The sequence below is a fragment of the Heterocephalus glaber genome, unplaced genomic scaffold (genome assembly GCF_053883595.1).
Source record: "Heterocephalus glaber isolate CG9 unplaced genomic scaffold, H.glaber_assembly_v1.0 deba00001504, whole genome shotgun sequence".
In the NCBI taxonomy this organism is placed as follows: Eukaryota; Metazoa; Chordata; class Mammalia; order Rodentia; family Bathyergidae; genus Heterocephalus; species Heterocephalus glaber.
The window spans coordinates 33,216,126-33,237,195 of NW_028258324.1; the positions used below are offsets into that span (position 1 = coordinate 33,216,126).

At 35.6% G+C, this 21,070-nt stretch overlaps 1 protein-coding gene across 3 annotated transcripts in view; it reads left to right on the plus strand.

The window, feature by feature from the left end:
* Kcnab1 (potassium voltage-gated channel subfamily A regulatory beta subunit 1) overlaps nucleotides 1–21,070 on the plus strand; it is a 444,167-nt gene that overhangs the window by 153,545 nt on the left and 269,552 nt on the right. The gene's annotated exons all lie outside the window — the stretch shown is intronic.

The window sequence follows — 21,070 nt, forward strand, 5'->3', positions numbered from 1 at the left end:
TCTATCTCCATATACATTTTAGAATTATTTTGTGATTTTTTTTAAATTTAAAAAGTCTGCTGGGATTTTGACAGGGATTGCAGTGAATTTCTAGATCAATTTGAAAAATTGCCATCTCGATGATATTGACTGTTCTAATACATAAACGTGAACATTATTTATATCTTCTTTAGTTTTTTAGTAGTTTTGTAGTACTAGGTATACGTAGCCTACTGTTCTTTTGTTAAATTTATTTCTATTTTATTATTTTTGATATTGTGATATTCTTAATTTCATTTCTGGATAGTTCATTGCTAGCACAAAGAAATAAAATTGATTTTTATATATTAATTTTATATTCTGTGATGCTGTGAAATTCATGTATAGTTCAGGAAATTTTTGACGAATGTCTTGGGATTTTCTATGTACAAGATTATGTCATTTATGAATAACAGCAATTTTACTTTACTTCAATCACAATGTCCTTAATTTACCTTCCTTTTTCTTTTATATTAGCTAGAACTTTCTCTACAGTAGTGAATAAGAGTAGCAAAAGTGTCTCCATGTTAGGGTAAAAGCCCTCTTTTCCTTCATTTAGTGTGATGTTAGTTCTGGAGTTTTCATAGATGCACTCTTTTAAAAAGTTACCTTTTTGTCCATGATTGGGAGAGTTTTTGTTTTTCAAGCATAAGTAGGTACTGGGTTTTATTAAATAGTTTTCCTGCATCTACTGAGAGATCATTTTTTACTCCTCAATATTGTTAATGTACCTTACATTAACTCTGTTTTGGATTTAAAAACAACCTATTGATTGCTTGATTGTGGCCTATTGTTCTTTCTGCATATGGCTGGATTTGGTTTCCTACTGGTTTTGTGGAGGGCTTTTACATTTTATGCTTATGAGTGCTAATTGTCTGTGATTTCTTCTCTTATTATGTCTTTGTGTTGCTTTGATATAAAAATAATACCTTAAAGAAATGGTAAGAATTGTACTGTCCTCTGTTTTCCAAACAGTTTGTAAAGCTTTATCACTATATCTTCTTAAAACATTAAAAAGAATTCACTGTTGAATTCTGGGCCTAGATATTTCTTTGTTGGAACGTTTTAAATTATTAATTCAATTTCTTTACTTGTTGTAGGTCTATTTGGATTCTCTTTCTTCTTGAATCAACTTCAATAATTTGAATTATTTTAAATTATTAATTCAATTTCTTTACTTGTAGGTCTATTTGGATTCTCTTCTTGAATCAACTTCAATAATTTGAATTATTTTAGTGATGTATCCATTTCATCTAAGTTGACTAATTTTTTTGGCGTGCAGTTGTTCATTCTTTCTTATATCCTTTCAAATCTGTAGGGTAGTAATGTTGCCCCATTTCCATTCCTGATTTCGGTAATTTGTTTTCAGTCAGTCTAGTTAAAGATTTATTAACTCTGTTAATAATTCATGAAACTAATTTTGATTTCATTCATTTTCCTCTTGCTTCTCTATGTCCTATTTCACTCCCACTCTAACCTTTATTGATTCTTTTCTTCTGCTTGGTTTCTGTTTAATTTGTATTTCCTCTTTGGGTTTCTTAAAGTGGAAGTAAACTTATTGATTTTAGTCTTCTTTCTGGCATAAGTGTTTAAAGCTATCAGTTTCCCTCAATGTGTCATTTTAGCTGCTTTCCAGAAATTTTTAAATGTTACGTTTTCATTTCAAAGTATTTAAAATTTCCTCTATTATTTCTTCTTTAAGCCAATGGATTATTTAAAAGAATGCTGTTTAATTTCCAGGTGTTTGAGACTTTTCCAGTTTTTTTCTAGTCTTGGTTTCTAATTTAATTCTGTGTTTTTAAATAATATACTATTATGATTCTGCCGTCATTGAGAATGGAGTTCTTTGACACATATTAAGCTGATTGACTGTACTTTGGGGAAGTTTGATTGTTCCATCAGTTATTGAGAGTGGAATATTTATTTATTTATTTAATTTTGGGTTTTTTTGGGTTTTTTTTGAGACAGGGTCTCACTATGTAGTTCAGACTGCCCTGGAACTCACTATGTAGCCCAGGCTGGTCTTGAACTCACAGTGATACTCCTGCCTCAGCCTCCCAAGTGCTGGGATTATAGGTGTGCACCACCACACCCAGCAAGAGGGGAATATTTAAATCTTCAACTCTTGGTGTTTAATTATCTGTTTTCTTTCTTAATTATATTCATTTAAGTATTTTAGTGTTCTGTCACAAAGTGCATAAACAATTTTCATATCTTACTGGTGTATAGATTGTCCTATTTTTACAAAATGTCTTTCTTTATCTTTAATAATATTTGTAAAGTAAGAATAGTTTGATGATATTATAGTCACAGCTCTCTCATACTGTTTGCATAGCATATTTTTTTACCTTCATTTTGTATTCAACTTATTTTTTCTTTAAATTTAAAGTGTGTCTCTTTGGGACAGCAGTAGCTGGGTCTTGCTTTTTCACCCAGTCTGACAATCTTTCCCTTTCACTTAGACCATTTATGTCTAATATATTTATTGATATGGCTTGATTTACATTTACTATATTGCTATTTGTTTTCTAAAAAGTCTTCTTTCCTTTTTTGTTATCTTGTTCTTTTTTTGCTTGCCTTATTTTGTGTTAAATAAATGTTTTAATTACTTTATTTGTTTAAAAACACTATTTCTGTGAACTATTTTCTTAGTGATGGCTCTAATAATTACAATATATACTTTACCTTAGAATACTTCAGATTAAAACTTATTTAATCATGGTAAAACATGGAAACTTTGCTTCAATGTACTTCATTTGCTCCCCATCCTTATTCATGTGTATAAAAGTTTCATGGCATAATGTTAAAATTATTCATTTATGCAATGCTTTGTCTTTTAATATTAAACCAAAGTACTTTTGATTCACTGTAAATTTCATTTTGGCTACTTTTAATATTTTCAGAATTATCCTTCTACTTCAGAGGTGGTCCACTTTGACCTCAATGATCACTCTGCTGAATTGTTCTCTTAACTACTGTGTTAAGTTGTCTGGATTTCAACCTTCCTTCTTAAGGACAAGTACTTGATCTTTCTGGACTTAGTGTCTTTTTCTTGACCTCATAATAAATTCCATGACTGGAATCCTCTGTTCTCATAACTGAACCTAGAACCTGAATTCCACTGAATTTGAGCCTCTCTATTATTGGACCATTTAATTCTAAGACTACCAGATTCTAATCTCTGCTTTTGCTGACAGGATGGTTCAAACCTTTATTAACAAGCAAGGCTTTCATTTAAAAACTTGTAGGAGTGCTCTTAATTAGAAAACTGGTAAAAATAATAAACTTCCCATTACTTGGAGGGTTTTATCATTGCTTAATATTTTCTTCATAAATCACATTTCTTGTAGCATCCTTTCCATTTGCTCTATTGCCATCCTGCTTGTCTCATTGCTACTTCTACTTCTCAAGTAGTGTATGTGCCATTTTATTACCATTCCTGGGCCCATGCTACACCAAAGTAAGCTCATTTAGCCATGAGATTGATAATCCTTTCATGCGTATCCTTTTATGTGGGTGATTCTCCGCGTTCAAGGTCTTACTGGTCTCCTTGGGCAAAAAGCCTTTGTGTGAGGCCTGGGAAGACCCTCTTGACCTTATTTGATCTATGGAAATTCTTTTCATTCTTCCCTTTCTGTTACTCCATCACAGGAATCAATAGGAGTTGTTCAAATCTATGCTATGTGTCAGGCCACATCTGTGTACAATCTTGGGCTGTTTTGTTGTACCTTCAATTTTTCTCATCAGGCCAAAAAGCAAGTCTAGTCTATTGCCTTCTTCTCTCCCCAACTCTTCTCAACCCTTCTTCCATTTACCCCATTCCTTCCCCAATCTGACTGTATTCTGTTAGATGTTAGGGCCCCAAAATATATGTACACATCCTGATCTCTAATAATGAGAACTTATTTGTAAAAAATATCTTTGCACTTTTCTGCACATTGGTGAAAAATTGAGACATGACTTTATTTTCCTAAGGAGATCAACTCACACTAATTTCATCAATTATAGACTTTTGTAGGGTCTTTTCTGATTATATAAGAGGCCAGTATAGGGAGATATAAGTGTGGTCAATCCATAGTGTTGTTACCACTAAAATTCCTTTAATATTCCATGGTTAAATTGTTGCTGTCCTCAGTGAGTCAGACCACTCCTTGCTCAATCTTATTGGAATCCTTATCAGCAGGAATCCTTGGTATATCTATGGAGAATCAAATAAGCAGTTGTTTGACTTGCCAAATTCTTCCCCACATCAGTCAGCAAAACTTAATGGTTATATTCTGGGTAATCTGCAGCTGGATACCTGTTTGTTAAAAAATAAACTGATTTTGCTAAGTGAATTTTATCCCAAACTACTGGATTTTGTGAACTAAATAGAAAAAAGTCCTTGATTTTTCCTCTAGGTTATATATACCGACAGGCTCTCCATTACTTCAAGTATCATTATTTTTTCTGAGTATTACTATTTTTTGTTTTATAATGCAAAAGTAATAGATACTCATGGCAGGAAACCTTATACTACCAAAATAAATGAAATAAAATTTCCCCATAATGCCACTACCCACAAGTAACTACCAATGATATTTGGATATATAGTCCCTTTTTTTCTCTACAGAAATAGGTATTTTTTTGCTTCCATAAAAATAGAATCATAGTGTACATATTATTTTGTGAGCAGCATTTTCAGTGTGAGCAGCATAGTGAACATTTCCCCATTATCTTTCTATTAGAACTGGCAGTAGAAACATCATTCTCCCCTTGGCAGGATTTGCCTTATGGCTTGCTAACTCCTGCAGTCTCCTACTAGTCTTTCTGCCAGGAGTCTCTTGCACTTCCTGGATACTCTATACCTAGCTTCCAGATTGACCTGTCTAAAATACAACCCTCACCCTGACCAGAATCCCCAGTGAATCTTTTTCCCTTGGCTACCCTTACCTGAAGGAGGAGGGCACATCTGACCCGCTATTCCAGACTGTCTTCTCTGACCCCTATTTGATTTCTGTACCTTGCTTTGCATCACTTATTACATACATTCTTTTTCAAAATGAAGTTCCAAACAAAGTAGCTTGCTCATTCCCCAACAGTTTCTATAACCTTCTTCATTGAAGCTGTTTCCTCTGCTGAGTAACCACCCTTGCCTATTCTCTTTGTTTCCTAGGTTCTTTTCTGCCTAGAGCTTTTCTGACACTACCATTCTGTAGTTTCTCTATCTACCTTAATCCACAATAATCTCTTCTTCTTATTCTAAAATGTGTCTCTACTGTACCATTTGTTTTGATACACAGCCTAGGCAGCTGATTACCCATGAATGTCTGAAACTAGGAAGTGGACCGCCTGGAGAGGGGATGAGCTCACTACTGTTTTATCTCACTGAGGAATAGAAATTTTCAGCTGAGCAACAAAAATACATACAGATGACAGTGATGACAAATAAATGACTTCAGGACAGACAATATAAGAAAAATGAAAAGATGAATAAGTACAAAATACTAGCATGGGGAAACTGAAACAGTCCTTGAAAAATACTCAACTGTATAAAACAACCACAGTGACTTTAGTAACAACCACAAAACTGTCATGGAAAATAAAAAATTCTAAAACCAAGAAAATATTGATCAAAATGATTGTGTTTGAAGAAGGACATCATTTCCTTCTTTCTTCCTGTTTAATCTCAGCTCCTTGTCCAGTTTTCACACATGCTTAAGAGAAATTACCTATGCTTTCTGAAAGTTTCCATTATGAACTTGTGATAATTTTATAATGGAAAAATAGTTTTAAAAATTTATTCCATTTGACTTCCAAAAGTAATGCACATGCGTGGTAAAAACTTCAGGCAATATATTCAAAAGAGCCTAAACTGAGAGATTTTTTTTCTTTAAACTAGGAAATTTATTTGTAGAGTGAAAAAAACGGGTTTTGTTTTTAAATATAGCTATCTTCGTGATGTAGTGGAAAGGACCTTTGAATATGTGTTAGGCTATTTGGGTAGTGACTGGGACTCTACCACTAACTACTTTTGTAATATTGAGCAAGTTATTTAAGATTTCCTACTTTTTCCAGCTTTATGAGTTGCAATTGACAAGAAATATATATATTTAAGGTAGACAATTTAATGATTCAATGCATATGCACATGAAATAAGCACTGTAATCAAGCTAATTAACATATCTATCATCTCACACAGCTGTAACCTCCCTTCCTTCTTTGTGATGAGAACACTTAAGAACTACTGTCTTAGAAAATTGGAAGTATACAATACAATATTGTTAACTACATTCACCATGCAGTACATTAGATCTCTAGAACTTATTGGAACAGTTGAAACTTTGTTCCCTTGGACTAGCATCTACGTATTTCTCGCTTGTCCTAAATGTCCGGCAATTACCACTCTCTGCTTCTTTGGCCATTTTAGATTATACCTATGAATGGGATCATTTTTATTTCTGTGTCTTGCTTATTTCATTTACTATGATGTCCTCCAGAGTTTGTTCACACTATTGTAAATGACAGAATCTTCTTCAGTTTTAAGGCTAAATAATATCTCAATGTATACATACCATTTTATTCATTAATATATTGATGGACATTTAGGTTGTTTTCACATCTTTGCTCTTTTGAATAATGCTGTAAAGAACACAGGAGTACAGATATACTGTCAAGATACTAACTTCATTATTGTTGGTTACAAACTCAGAAGTGGGATTGCTGGATCATATGGTATTCTATTTTTAATTTTTAATTTAACCCCCAGGCCATTTTCCATAATGGCTATGCCAATTTAAATTCCTACTAACAAGTGTTCCAAATGTGTGAGTGTTTCCATATTCTCACCAATGCTCATTATCTCCTGTCTTTTTTGTTAATAGCTATCCTAACATCATTAGGATGTGAGGTAATAGAGAGCTTGATATTTATGTTCCCAAGATGAGTTTCATTCTAAATGTGATGAAAGGTTGAGGAGGTCTCTTACATTAACTCTCTATGATCTGACAAAGGGAAAGGCTTAAATAAAAAAAAGAGTCTCATAGAATATTGAATCTACTTATTTTACAACACTGCCACTTCAAAAATTGATGGAACAAAAAAGAAAATATGCTTTTTTGAGTACATAGCACACAGAACCTTTTCCAAAATAGATCACATACTAGTCCACAAAGCCTGCTTAAATAATTATTAAAGAATTAAAATCAACCCATGTTTATTATCAGAACATTGTGCAATGAAACTAGAAATCAACCATAGAAGAAACCACAGAAAATTTAGAAATACTTGGAAACTTACTAACACACTTCTGAACAATTGGTGAATCATAGAAGAAATCAAAGGAAGAAATTAAACAATTTCTAGAAGCAAATCCCAGTACAACACAACAAAACCTATGGGATACAAAGAAAGCAGTCCTAAGAGGAAAACTCATTGTAATCAATGTTCACACTAGAAAAACTGAGGAAGCTCAAATAAATAACCTGTTAAGAAACTTCAAGATACTCAAGAAATAGCAACAATCCAAGCCCAAATCGAAATTAAGGAGGGAAATCATAAAGATCAGAGTAAAAATTAATGAAAGGGAGACTAAAAAGAATACAAAGAACCAATGACTCAAAGAGCTGGTTCTTTGAAAGAATAAACAAAATAGATAAAAGACAAACTTACCAAAAGAAAGAGAAAAGACCCACATCAATGCAATTAGAAATGAAAAAAGCAAAATCACAATAGAACTGTCACAATCCAGAAGATAGTTAGTAACTACTACGAAAAATTGTATTCCAACAAATTGGAAAATCTTGAAGAAAAGAACAGATTCCTAAATACATATAAATTACCAAAACTAAAACAAGAAGACATAAAAATTTTGAACAGTCCAAAACAAGCAATGAAATTGAGGCAACAATAAAAAAATACCAACCAAAAAAGCCCAGGACCTGATAGATTCACTGTAGAATTCAATTCTACAAAACCTTAAGGAAATTATATCACCAATACTCTTCAAACTCTTTGATGAAATTGAAAGGAAAGGAGTGCTTCCAAACTCATTTCTGGAAGCCACCATTACTCTGATCTCAAATTAGATAAAGATCCAGCTAAAAAAAGAAAACTACAGGCCAATCTCCTTAGTGAATATAGATGTAAAAATTTTCAACAAGGTCTTGGCAGATAGAATGCACATTATCAGAAGGATCATACATCATGACCATGTAGTTTTAATCCCAAGGATGCAAGGATGATTTAACATTTGCAAATCAATAAGTGTAATACACCAAATAAACAGAAGCAAGGGCAAAAACCACATGATCATATCAATAGATGCTGAAAAAGCTTTTGACAAAATCCAACACCCTTTCATGATTAAAAACCCTGAAAAAATAGGTATAGAACTGTACCTGAATCTGATAAAAGCCACTTACAATAAACCAACAGTCAATATCATATTAAATGGGGAAAACTGAAAGCTTTCCCTCTAAAATCTGGAAAAAGACAAGGATGTCCATCATCACCATTTCTGTTCAACAAAATACTTAAAACATTAGTCAGAGCAATGAGGAAAGAGAAATAAAAGGCTTATGCATAGGAAAGGAAGAAGTCAAATTATCATTATTTGCAGATGTCATGAAACCATACATAGAAGACCCAAAGAAATCCACCCAAAACCTCTCAGAATAGCCAGTTTCAGCCAAGTAGCAGGATACAAAATGAACACACAAAAAATCAATAGTATTTGTATTTAGCAAAAATGAACTCAATAATAAAGAAATTAGAAGAACAATATTATTTATAATGCCATCAAGAAAAATGAAATGCCTAGGAATTAATGTAACCAAGAAAGTGAAAGACTTCTACAGTGAAAATTACAGTACTCTAAAAATAGCCAATTGAAGAGGTCATCAGAAAATGGAAAGATGTCCTCTGATCCTGAATAAGCAGAACCAATATTGACAAAATGGCCATATACCCAAAACTGGTATATAGAATCAATGCAATCCCAATCAAAATACCAACACTGATGTTGGTAGTTCCTCACAGAACTAGAGCAAATAATCCTACAAGTCATTTGGAATGAGAAGAAGCCTAGAATAGCAAAAGTAATCCTGAGCAACAAGAGCAAACCAGGAGGCATCACAATCCTAGACTTCAACCAATACTGCAAAGCAATAGTGATAAAGCCAGGTGTGGTGATGCACACCTGTATTTCTAGCACTGAGGAGGTTCAGGTGGGAGGATCACTGTTAGTTTAAAGCCAGCTTGAACTACATGATGAGACCCTGTCTCAAACAAACAAACACACAAACAAACAAATGATAAAACAGCATGGTATTGGCACAAAAACAGACATGTGGATCAATAGAACAGAATAGAGGATACAGAAACATCCCCAGACACATTCTGCTATATGATCTTCAAGAAAGAGGCCCAAAACACACACTGGAGGAAAGATATCCTATTCAACAAATGTTGCTAGGAAAATTGGCTATCCACCTGCAGAAGATTGAAGCTGGACTCATATCACTCACCATGAACTAAACTAAAATATAAATGGATCAAAGATCTAAACATTGAAGCAGAAACTTACCGAAGGATAAAATAGGTAAAACTCTTGAAGTCATAGAAGTCATAGAACTACAACTGCATAAGAAATAACAGCAAGAATCAACAAATGGGATTATATCAAATTAAAAAACTTTTACACAGCAAAGGAACCAATCAGTAGAGTGAAGAGACAACCTACAGTATGGAAAATATTTTTGCCTTCTATTCCACAGATAGAGGAATATCCTGACATATATACAGATTCCTCAGACAGATTCTAATGTCTAGAATATAAATAACTCAAAAACATAGACCATATAAAATAAAAGACCCAATCAAGATATAGGCAAGTGAAATGAATGTCCACTAGGTAAAGGCAAATTAAAACAATACTAAGATTTCATCTTACACCAGAAAGCATGGCCATCATTAAGAAATCAAATAGTAACAAATGCCGGCATGGCTGCAGTGAACAAAGACCCCTGCTACATTGTTGGTGGGAATGTAAACTAGTACAGCCATTATAGAAGTCAGTACTGAGATTTCTCAAAGAACTAAAATTAGAAATGCCATTTGACCCAGTTATTCTCTTTCAAGGTATCTTCCCCAAAGAACTAAAGACATCATATTACAGCAATACATGCATACCAATATTTATAGCAGCAAAATTCATAATAGCTAAATGCTGGAAACAGTCTCTATATCCATCAACAGAAAAGTGGATAAAGAAAATGTGGTATCTATACTTAATGGAATATTACTTAGCTATGAAGAAGGGTAAATTCAAGACATTTGCAGAAAAATGTATATACCTGTAAAATATAAGTGAAATAAATCAGACACAAAATCTCAAATGCTATATGATATCTCTCATTCCGTAAGGCAAAGTTACAAATAAGAGCAAAATAAAGGATTGATAGAAGAAAACAGGGAGATAAATCTTTTGTGAATGGGAAGGGGTCCAGGAGAACAACAGTGAGGGGAGGAGGAAAAGAGAAGGGGCAGTAAAGAGATTTAAGATGTGTTATACATATGTACCAAACGTTACCCGCATTGACTGTAAGCATTATACGTCATAAACGTGAACTAAAAATAATAATAATAATAACAATAATGAAAATGGAACAAGGGGATTTAGAGGCAAAGAGAGGGAGGTGGACAGGAAGAGAATGGGATTTTAAAAATCATGATGTGTTATATATACCCTAAGATGCATGTAAACTTCTTGTACTGCAAACATGTATTAATAAAGTAAAAATTTAAAAATATACTTTTTAAGAAAACATAATACTGTTACAAGATAAAGAGATATGTGTAAAAACAGCTTTTCTCATCCTAAGGAGATGGACAAAATTGAATTGAAACAAGTGGGTTTTGATGCAGTAACTTCTTTTTTGAAAAACTGGCAGGTTGAATATTTTTTTCAGCTCCATAATGCAAGGTTGGCTTTCTGTGGAAAGCCCATCTAGAATTTGATTAAAATGAGTTTTGCAAGAGTAAAGATGAATGTTTATGTAGTCTCACTTGTAGAATACATAGTTTTCAGCCCAATTAATTTACATGATTACAAGTTCTGTTGTTTTTTTCGCCCTTCCTTCTAGAATACGGTAATGAATATAGAAACATATCACAATGCCTGGAACACAGCAAGTGCCCAAAAGCATTTCTTCCCTCCTTTAGATTTCAATTTCTATGAAAAGGGAATTTATAATATACTCTTGTAAATTATAGCTCATCAATTCTTTGAAGTATATTCTTTCCCCTTTGCTGAAATTGTGAAATAATTTTTCTGTCTTTTTTTTTTTTTTTTGGTACCGGGGATTGAACTCGGGTCCTTGTGCTTTCAAGGCAGGCGGCAGAACCACTGAGCTAAATCCCCGGCCCAGTGTGAAATAATTTTTAATAGCTGCCGACCGGGTGGCCGTCGTGACGAAGTTGCCAATGCCTGTAAGTGCGCAGCAAAACTTCTAGAGTGGGTGTCAACAGCTTGGAAAAAGCCCAGAGACAAAAGTTGAGCATCAGCAACAAGAAGTATGATTATGTAGGGAGATCTGGACACTGATAACTCTTGAGTATAAATAACATTCAGAAGTTTCAAATTCTGAATGTGAACAGTTCTAGGAACATTTTAACTGCTTTGATTCCTTCATATTTTTTATGTATGCGAAAGAGTGAACGTTTTTAGGGGAGTCTATGTCTAAAAAGCCTTGGCTGGGACCGGGGATTTAGCTCAGTGGTTCCGGCGCCTGCCTCGCAAGCGCAAGGTTCCGAATTTGATCCCTGGTACCAAAAATAAATAAATAAATAAATAAATAAATAAATAAATAAATAAATAAAAAGGCTTGATTAACTGACAATAAAAAGTTTAAGGGATAAGAAAGCGTTGCTGAATAATTAACTGGCCACAATTCTAAGAATGTTGTTAGTACATGGAATAATGGTGTAGCTTTTGGTTGCTTTCATCTTAGATTGGTTAAAATAAAATAATTTTAATTATCTTTGAAAACAAATTCTCTGTGAATTAATTCTAGGAAAATCTTTTTTCCAAAGGCACAGCTAATACTTCCAACCATCTTATCCTAATATAACACAATGACAGAAATTATAATAATGGCTGGTAATTAGGAAGATAAGTAGTGGTTACAGAAGCCAAACAAACCATGAGTCCCTATTTCCTTTCAGCTATATGTTCCAGAAAAACTTAGGAGAAATTATCTACCATGAAGAAACCTGGATAAAATCAGCTGAATTGTGAATTTCTTAATTTTTCCACACCTATTTCCTATAAGCACCTTGCTTTTAATGTAAAAAGTGATGGATAAATATTGGAGATCTGTGGATGTTTCTGACATGTCAGAATTTTCAAATTCGGAAATATTTATTGGTGGCAGTCGATACAGTTTAAATGGCTATTGAAAACCTTGTGTAGCCTTTGATTAACTGTATTTTGGTTCTGGACATGAGTCTGCTAAGTGAGAACTTTCGTGTTAAGTCTGTCCTCCAACTTTCCTGGTGGGCCTATTCTTCCAGAGGGGTAAGGGAGTAGAAATCTGAAAGTTTCTTTTATTCAACACAGCCTTGAGGATTTCCAATTTGGCTTTTCAATTTTATTTTCTCTGCAATTCCAAAAACTGTGCCTATGTAAATGTGGGCCCATGCTAATTTTTATGGCTTGTTTCAGTTTGTCAGAATATAGTAAATTGTTCTTCAAAGGAACATTTTAAGTTTCTGGTAAGTAGCAAACTTTCACCCTAACAATTCTTTTAATCATAAATGATAGGAACATAAATTGGCTTGCCATCTGTACACTTACATGTTTAAAATTCTTCCAATATTAGCAGATTTTTTCTGTTTTAGATAAATCCGGTTTTGTCTGGCTACATAATTGAATGTTTCCTGGCCCCTGCTGGCTGTGGTTTCCAAATGGAATGTAAAACATAAGTACTAAGAGGACTTACTAAAAAAATGCTTTTGACTTTAATAGTAAGAAATTGAATCAGTCAGAAATTTGCTAGGTAACTTGTAATTGGGATTTTTTTTTTTGAGCAGTAGGACTAAAGAATCATGAAGTATTAAAGGGTTGGTAAAAGATGTATATGTACTCAAAACTACAAAACATATGATTTAATTGTGCTGAAATTCGTAGACTTTCTACATTGAATTTCCTTCAACCACTCGTAATAAGAATAAGATTTCTTTTTAAACTGTATTTATTAAATGGCACCGTTTGAAGCCCTTCTCACAAATCTTCTAGTGAGAAGCTACATGCACAGGGATTAAGAACCAAGTCCTAGATGTGGGCTACCTTGTTAAGTTCTATCTCTGCCTTTGTTACCTAGGGAAGGATGTTTAATTTCTCTGCATGTCATGTTTCCTCATCTGTAGGATGAGCTTATAATGATGGCCTCTTTTTTGGAGAGCCACTCTCTTGCACCATCTTTCCTTTGTGAGGATACAGAGGCTCAGAAAGGTTAGCATCCTGCTCAAAGGCCCCAATAAAAGAAGAGGCAGAGGATTCACTCTCACCTCCAACTGAGTCTACCCAGAAGTCCCCCAAGATGCCAGGAAGTCTCTAAGATGAGCATGAGGAGAAAAGACATTGGAATTCAGGTTTTGTATACTGTGATCTGTTCTCCCCCCCCATTAAATTTATTGGTATATTTTAGGTATAAAATACATTTACATACATCATTGGGATCTTGTACCATTATATGAGAATCTTGGTTCTTGTTTTTTTCCCCTTGCCCTGCCCACCCTTCCCTATTTACAAAGATTTTCTTTCCATTTTTTCCTTTTCTTATATTTTTTTCTTTTCCCTTTTTTTCTTTCCCCCCACCCCTCCCACTTCCCTTGCTCCTTTAGACCTTTACTTCCTATTACACAATATCAATTATACATTTTTAAAATTAAAATATAAAGACCTAGGAGACGTACCACAGATTTTACAGAATTTAAAAGGATATAGAAAGCATATTTTAAAAATCTGTTTTGAAATAAATTCGACAACTTCTAAGAAGTACCTTGGAAGACAAATTAATGAAACTAACTCTGGAGGAAATATAAAATTTGAATAGCACCTATTAAAGAAAGTATATTCCTAGCTTGAAAACCTATCTATATGATAAAAACAGGCTCATATACATTTTAACTGATAAATTATATGAAGCATTTAAAGCATAAAAAAGAAGGAACACTTCTCCCCTCATTTTAGGAAATCAACATTGTGCTAATCCTAAAACTGGATAAAAATAATAGAAGAAAAAAGTATGAACATAGATAGAAATCTGTTTGACAAAACAAACTGTTAGAAGTCAGATCTGGCAGTATGTAGAAAGTGGTTTTATTATAGGGATAGCAGTGTTGGTTCAGCATTGGAAGATGCACCCCCAAAAGTCATCATTTTAACAGAGGAAAGGAGAAAGCCATATGATCCTGTCAGTAGTTGGAGAAAAAGTATTGGACTAAATTCCACAGCTGTTCATGGTAAAAGCTATCAGGAGACTAGAAGTAGAACAGAAGCTTCTCAACAGATTAAAGACATATACTCCATACTTCCAGCGAGAGCACCTTATATGAATGGAGAAGATACAATGCTTTCTCCTTAAGGTGGGGAACAAGGGCAGATATGCTTACTCTTCAATCTGTCCATTAAATTTTGAAAGCTAGGCCCAAACCAAAATAGTCTGGCAATAAAATGACACAATTAGGATAAGATTGGCAAGGTAGAAGCAAAATCTTTATATGTAGATGAAATGATCATCTACAGAGAAAATACTGAGAAATCTCTAGGAGCCCCTAGAACTTGTATTTGAATTTAGCAGGATTAGAAAACACAAGGTACATATAAAAATTCAGGTCTATGTATACTTGCTATAAATGAAGAATTGGATATTGAAATTTAAACATTATGTAGGAGTACAAAAGGCTTAGAAAAGTAAAAAGAAAAATAAAAAAAAACAGTGTTGGAAGACATTTAGTAACTAATTTTAAGACTTCTTCTAAAACTACAGTAATCAAGGCAGTGTTGGTGTAAGGAAAGACATATAGATCATTGGAATAAAACAGAGAATCTAGAAATAGAACCACACATATATGGTCCACTGAGTTTTGAAAGATTATTTAACATTAACATTTTATAGAATATAAACTCAATTCAAGAGCCAAGGAAAAGGTAGTGTTTTCAGCAAATGGCACTAGAACACCTGGTATCCATATATAAAATATTAATCTCAACCCTTTATTTCCATACATAAAAATAACTTGAAAGGATCTATGAACCTAAATATGAAAGCCTAGAAGTATAAAACTTTAAGAAGAAATTATAAGGGAAAATGTTTATGAATTTAGGGTAGGCAAGAACTACCTAGGATACAAAAAACATGTTGTATAAAAGAAAAAAATTGATAAATGGGATTCCATCAAAATTTAGAATTTTAAATGACATCATTAAAATGAAAAGTAGTCCTTAAACAGACCATATTTACAATGCATATAACCTATGACCAGAATATATAAAGAACACTTACAGCTCATTAATAGACAACCCAATTAAAAAGTAGGCACAAGAAGATGATAAATAGCCAGTATAGCACAAGGAAAGGTGTGCAACTCTAGAATCAGAAAAATACTAATCAGTACAATAATAAGATTGAATTATACACTCATTAGGAAGATGAAGTTAAAAGTTTTAAAAGCCTTGTCATGACTTTTTCTTTTTGTTGGATTCTCCCTCTTCGTGTTTAATTTGTCACTCCCAATAGACTCATTCTGCTGGGCTTCCTGGGGTTGTGATCCTCATTGTCTTTTCCTAGGATATTGTCTAAAATTTTTTGGAGTGCAGGTTTGATATTCGTGAAGTTCCTGAAGCGCTTCTTATCATGAAAGTATCTTATTTCTCCATCAATTTTGAAAGATAGTTTTGCAGAGCACATCAATCTGTGTTGGAGGCTGTTTTCCTTTAGGGCTTGAAATACATCACTCCAAGCTCTTCTTGCCTTGAGGGTTTGCATTGAGAAGTCTGCTGTGATTCTGATGGGCTTTCCTTTGTATGTGATTTGTTTCTCTCACTGCTTGTAGAATTTTGTTCTTCTGTTGGGTTTCTGGAATCCTAACTATTGTATGCCTATGTGTAGATTTTTTTTGATCAAGGCTAGTTGGAGTCCTATATTCCTCACTTATCTGTATGTCAAGTTCTTTTCCCCTGCTTGGGAAGTTTTCTGCCATCACTTCTGTGAACAGTTTTTTTATGTCATCTGCACTCTCTCCTCTTTCTTCATTGACTCCAATCAGTCTTATGTTATTCTTTGCATCGTCTAGCAGCTGCTGGATTGGTTTGTTGTGTTCCCTTACAATTTTAAAGCAATTTTTCTTTTCCTGGTCACTAATTGCAATCTTATCTTCTATATCTGAAATTCTATCCTCACATTGGTTCATTCTGCTTTGTAGACTTTTGATGGAGTTTTAATCTCCTGGAAATTGTTTGCATCTGTTTCATGAATTCCATTTGTTTCCTATGTTGGGATTCCATCATGTTCCTCAGATCCTCTATTTTTTTATCTGTGCCCTCTCTAGATTTATTAGGCATGTCTTGCCCTATGAGCACAATCTTTGCTGTTATCTGAGTAATTATTTCTGATTTCATTTTTCCCAGATCCTCTTTTGTTGCCAGTTCAGGGAGTCCAGGTAGTTGAGTATCAGATTGTTCCATCTCCTTTCCCTTTGGGGTTGCTTTAGGTGATCTGGAAGTCTGTTTTTGAGGCTTGTTTACGTGTCCTCTCATTTTCACAGGGGGTGGGGGGAGGTGCTTCTGGTGCCCCTGCAGCTCACCTTCTCTCCCCTAGAAGCCTGGAATTGTGGTGGGGGAGCCTCCTCCCAGGTGCTGGGATTGGCTCACCTTCTCTGCCCTAAAAGCATGGAATCTGTGATCTGTTCTTAAACAGTCCTGTCACTGTGATCCAGTGTGGCTGACATAAATACCAAAGTGCTGAAATAGCAGGTAATGAATAGGAACCAGTGGCAAGTGAAAATTGGAAGAGTAAGTGATAATTTTTGTTCTGTGCAATGTTGAAATCTCCATATCTCTTTAAAATGTGAGGCATGATAAAAAAATACAGAAATGCTTAAAATTTTTTAATTATTATAGTAAAAGTCACATTACTATCAATCCCCCTCATTGTACTCTTTTGCTTCAAACACACTTATTCAATCATTCCTGCCATTTTCTGAAGTAATTCTGGAAGTCCTCCTTCATAGATATCTTTAGTTGGCCTGTCATGGCTGCATTGATGTCCTGAATCAATTGAGAACATTTATCTCTCATGGTCATTTTGACTTTGGGGAAGAGTCAGAAGTCACATCATGCCAGATCTGGTCAATAAGGTGGATGAACACACTGTAATGTTTTTATGAGCTTGTGTTTCCATTTGATTTTCATTGGGAGCAGAATTCATCATATTTTTTGTCATACCTTGTAAAGGCATTCCCAAAAGCAGACTTCCAGAACTGCTTCACAAAGTGCCAAGAATGATGAGATAAGTGAGTATTTTGAGGGAAATTAATGACAATGTGACTTTTACTATAATAAATTTTCTCATTCACTATATATTTTGATTATTCCTTGTATGCTTCATGGTATCTACAGAATAAGGGAAGAATCTTAGAAATTAATTGTATTCCCCTGAGAGAAAAGAGACTTTGAGAGCTCTAGTGACTTGCTGAGCTTACAGCTGAAGTGGCAGAGCTACTTTGGAATCCAGGCCTCGATCTGGTGATGCAGGACTCTGCCCTTTCACAACTTCTCTGAGAGTGCTGATTCCTGGCCAAGCAGTATGAACACACCCTTCAAAGGCAAAATGGTAGAATAAGGAGATTACTAAACACAAGGGAAAATCAAAAAGTCCTTGAAAACCACTACTTCTATCACAAGTCACCATATAGTGATGTTCCAAGTTTATGGAGAAGAATATATGAATTTGTATTTGGAGTCTTTGGGGGTGCATTTATAGTATCAGCTTTAGGATGTATCAAGTAGCAAGGTAATATTTATCATGCTCTAATTGTGACTTTTACAAGCATCTTCTTTAGTGAGCTCTAGTAGTTTCTTATGATTAGTAACGTAAAAATGAAAACAGAAACAAATTGTACCTGTCTCTGAATTAGTTTGTTAGGGCTGCCACAACAAAGTAACACAGACTCTGAGGCTTAAACAAGAGAAATTTATTTTCTTGCAGTCCTGGAGTCTGGAAGTTTGAGATCAAGGTGTCAGCTTTATAGGAAGACTCTCTCTTGGCTTGGAGATGGCCAGCTTCTCTGTGTCCCCACGTGTCTGTGTCCTGATCTCTTCTTATAAAGGCAGGCATCATATTAGGTGAGGACTCACCCTTCTGACTTCATTTTATCTCAATCACATCTTTAAAGACCTTAATTCCCAATACAGTCATGTGTAGAGGGTATTGGAGAGTTAGGGGTTTAGCACATTAGTTTTCAGGAACACAATCCAGTCCATACACATATCTGCATGTACTTTCCATCTACATCTCTCTGTATATTTATGTGTCTTATGCAAACCTGAAATGATAACAGTGAGCTCTCTTCTAAATCCTATTGTGTGACAACAAAGGGTACATATTTCAAGTTTCATTTCCCCAGCTTAATTAGCAGGTGGCCTGTTAGCACAAACTCATCAGGAATGAGCATTCTCATAGCCAACTGTTAGCCAGTTTTGGGGCTCCTGAGACTGACTGCTCCATTAATGGTTGGAAGGGTGAACACGGCTCAGGGAAGTTACAGAGCTGCTGGCTTCCTGTTAGAATGCCCACATGGCATCAGGGCTGAAGGGGAGCACTGCAGGCAGCAAAAAAGAGACTTTCACTGTAAGCATCCTCTGGTCTCAGTCCTTTGATGTTCTTTGAGGCATGTCCTGATGGCTGGGACACTTGTCTACACACAGGAGGTGCAGACATGAATGTGGGACAGTTATTCAGTTCTTTGAAGTAAGTGGTTTTGCTTAAAGTAGAATGCACAGGATTTCCTTTGGTTTTTGTTTTTAAGGAATTGAGTTTATCCAAGAATATGGCCTCTTCCCATCCAGCTACATTCCTTCCTCTCTCCCCCTTTTCTCCTTTGTTTCCGTAACTCCATCTCTCAGTTATTTATAAAGTGAGGGTCTGCTATGTACCATGCACTCTGCCTGGTCCTGTGGGGGCCTCAGGTGACTCAGAGACACTCTGCCTTGCATGTTTTATTCTGATAACCTATTCCCTGTTCTGATCTTGGGTATGATTTCAGCCATTTCTCTGCTCATTCTCTGGCAAATCTGAAAGCCACTTCGGCTAGCAGTGTCCAGACCTGCTCTCTCTTCACAGTTCTCTGTCTCTCTGTAGGATTGATAGTGCTTTCAGGCCAATGGTTAGCCACCTCCAGGTTTCTTCCCTCTCAGCTGGTACCCAAGTGGAGGCTGCTGGCTCTTGACCCCTCTGCCCGGATGTTGTCACCTCACTCTGTCTTGCTTCCCAGCCTGCTTTATTTTTTTTCCCTTTTCTGAGCTGTTCTTTCTGATTCCTCCCACTTCTTCCTATTCTCATTTTGACTCCTTTCCCGATTCACATTGATCATCTCTGATGAGCTGGCTTGGTGTGCAAAAATAAAGGTTCCCATGATCTGCTTCCTCTCTGCCCACTGTTGTTTATTCCAGGGAATAAAGACACACTTCCAATGTTCCTCCTAGGGGCCAAGGGTACAGAGAAGGGGTTTTCAGATCATTTGCCAGTTTCTACCACCCTCACTCATCCTAAAGTTACTTCTAATTATTGAACATTAGCCAACATAATTATTTTCTAAGTGAAGAGTGGGAAGAGTATGTAGGGCAAAGGATCGGACTCTATAATAGGGTTTAAATCTCATCTATAGGTTACAAAATGTTATATTCATGTCTGGGAATAGTATTCAACTCAGGCATATATTCTACTTGTAAATTTCATTCTTATAACTTTAGTTGTCGAGAAGAAGTGGTTAGAGAAAAAGAATTTTAAATCAATTATCACAGCCGTAGAGTGTATCCTCTCCAAGATCGGGGCTGACCACCTCCCTCTGTAGTCTGTTAGATAACCGCTAACCAACGGACTCATTCTTCATGCCCCACAAAGGGTGGCAGTCTTTCACTTCATCCCCATCAGGATGGCAGCCTGGTTCTCCCTGAGCTCCTTGAGGGCCCAGCCAGTCTCAGCCGTGCTTGTGCCCCAGCAACAAGCAGAGACGGTGCCTATGGAGACTCAGTAGAAGTGAGGGGAGTGGAACAAAGGGAAGAACTTTCTCTGGCCTGCTGTAATCCCTCCCCTGCATCACTCTGGTGAACTTAGTGTCCGAAGCACTCATTTGGACATGTGCCGATGTGCCTTCCAATGCTGTTAATTAGCCCTCTTAAGGCTGGATACTTTGTCCTTCCCACCCAGATTGGCTGTTCTTGAGAAGAAGGACAGTCCTTCACTTTCCCCCCTGCCTCTTGGCCTCTGTTTCCTACTGCAGAAATGGTATTCACAAATATTGTTTAAGTGCTGTTTCTTTTTGCTGGACATCAGTGTCTATTGGGAATCACGTTTAGAAAGCTGATTTTGTAGGAGCCATGATTTTACTGTAAATAAATCTATGAGATAAGGTTGATTTCTGTGCATTTCAAAAGGAGAAGTAAATTATCTGCCACTTTGTGCTTAGTTTGGCCCAGCCACATTCACTGGCAGTTGCTTTGCCTCTGACCCTGAGCCAGACTGAGTTCCCACCTGGTGTGAGTTCAGAGACCTCAGGGAGGTCTTGCTGCCAGACCCTGAACTGGTCAGCAGGTGTGTGTGTGTGGTGGTGGTGGGGCTCCTGCCAGCCTCCTGAGCCTTGCTGGGTGGTATTGCTACCTGCTGCTCTCCTAGAGCAGCCCCTGCTGCATGGTGCAGAACTGCTGCCCTCCTTGGTGTCCCGTCCCAGTCCATCCTCTGGGTTTCAGAATAGATTTTGCTGTAAGTTAGCAGACTTAACTCCAAAAAGC